Source organism: Triticum dicoccoides, chromosome 3B (assembly GCF_002162155.2).
Source record: "Triticum dicoccoides isolate Atlit2015 ecotype Zavitan chromosome 3B, WEW_v2.0, whole genome shotgun sequence".
Taxonomy (NCBI): domain Eukaryota; kingdom Viridiplantae; phylum Streptophyta; class Magnoliopsida; order Poales; family Poaceae; genus Triticum; species Triticum dicoccoides.
In genome coordinates, this window is record NC_041385.1 from 106,503,291 (window position 1) to 106,505,687 (window position 2,397).

Here is a 2,397-nt window from a genome sequence, read left to right on the forward strand (position 1 = left end):
ATTTCGAATTGTTTGTTGACACAGACAAAGTAAGGGAAAACCTCTGAAAGAATTTCCATATTGACCTTGGACATATAAGAGTTCCGAATCGAATCTCTTTAGAAAGAAGATCTTTTGTCTCATGGTAGTCTGCTCTAGTCCCTTTACGAAACTTTCGTTATTGGGTCCTTCTCCTGTTGCTTGATTCACATGGCATCATCAAATGATACAAGTCTTGGATAAGAATCTACAACGCACTAGAACGCCCTTGTTGATGATTCTTTACTGCGACTGCATCCAGCTCGAATAATGCGATATCTCACACCGAGTTCAAAGATACTTAACCCTTCCTCCTCTTACTAATACTACAGAATGTTCTTGTATGCCCAATACCTGGTATAAGCAGTGATTTCAAATCCAGAAGTGAATCGTACTAATTTCCTTTACGTAAGGCAGAGTTGGGTTTTTGGGGTTGATAGTGGAAAAGTCGACAGAGAAGGATCAGCATATCCTTGTTTAAATAGGTCCACTATACCTTAGCTACTTAATTTCATGGTATTTAGCACGGACGATAGAAGATTGGAATGATGGTATCAATGTGCCGCATTGAAATGAGAGTGGCTATATCGCTATCAATCAAGGTGGGACAGATCAGCCATCTCCACAGATTGCTAGTTTGCTGAAAACAATCCAGCTTTTGCCAAAAGAAAGCCAAACTCTCATCCAGATGCATCTCGATTCACATATCTATATGATAATATGCACGACCGATTCTCGTATCTGCTGATACAAGAGATTCTTTCCAAAGATAACCCTAACCCCTGGGTGGGCGAAAGATGGAGACAATACTGCCGTTGAAGCGCAAGAGTGAGCAGCAGTCCGGTCAGCCCTTGCTTTCTCAACTTGAGCAGGAAACTTCCAACCAAATAGGAGGGAGGGGCACTCTCAAATAGGAATGCAAACAAAAAATGTGTGCTCTTGAGTGTCAATTCCTCTTCTGACCGAAGTGAATAACAAACATCCCTTCCATCTGGACACTGAATAATGAGAGAATCGTAGAAGTTATCGGAATCCGGGGCTAGAGTCTTTGGCTGAACATCCACAGATGATCGATTCCCTGCGCTAGCAAGTATTGGATTGGAGTGGGGGTTAGTTGGCTCACCATATGGTATAGATCGATAGATATATTTGATACGTCCTATAACATGGAGACGGAGATAGCCAAGCCCCTTTCTCAAAAGGCAAACCCTCTTTATCATCCAACACAGGATCTCCCTATGGAATACCACCATTGTCTTTCTCCATCTCACTCAATAGTATATATCGGTATAAATAGCTCAGCTCACGAAATAGAGCGAGCAAGAGCTCGAACTTGGTAGGAAAGTTCGGATAAGTCGACTCGACTCCTTAGTGCAGCGTACACTTGCTGAAGCAAAACGAGGCTCATCCATTTGTTTTGATCTGAATCACACTCTAGACCAGCTCTTCTTATAGAGAAGGAACTCCACTTTGACAGTCATACGAGAGGGAAGAGACTCAAAGTTGATGAGAATAGTCGATTTGACTGGTATCACGAATAGCAGTTTTAGTAGAAAAGGGCGTTGATGATTGAAAGGATTTCTCCTCGAACCACTAGTAACTATGTCAGCTTTTGTCATTCTGATGATACTGAATCGGATCAATATTTGGAATAGCAATATCTGATCTATCAAATCGATTCATCATCGAGAATGGAATAGTATAACATAGGAATTTGATCCAAACAAACTCCGAATTGGGATTTCTTATTGGATCAGGAATCCCATTGCATTTTGCATCCTTTTCCATTTTGCTTCTTTCAGGAAGTTTTGGCTCGCAATAAAGCTAGGGTCCTGGTCGAGCAAGACTACGTCCTATCTATCTACCTCTCCAAACACAATATCTTGAGTACCTATGATGGTGACTACATCTGCTGGCATGTGATGTTTGGACATAGAATCGAGTCCTTGTGAATGGGCAAAGCCAGGTGCTCTTATTTTACAACGGTAGGGACGATTACTCCCATTACTGACAAGAAAGACACCAAATTCACCTTTAGGTGCTTCAACTGCGGTATAGGTAGAAGGAGCTGGTACGGAAAAACCTTCTGTATAAAGTTCAAAATGGTGAATTGAGGTAGAGTAGACCGATGATCCGGTAGTCATTTGGCCGGCTATGGAAAGAAAAAGCTTGCATCTGCTCCCCCTAAACTATAACGGGTCCCATCTCTCTCCAAACCTAATGTGGTAGTTTCCCATCATAAGGCTTTCCATCTATAGATTGAGCCATTACCCACCAAGGATCCCATTCGTTCAGAACTCAGTCGACCGCTTCTATAGATAAGGCGGAACGTCCTTAGTTCAGCATTATAGCACATAGTCTCCGACGCTACTACAGCGC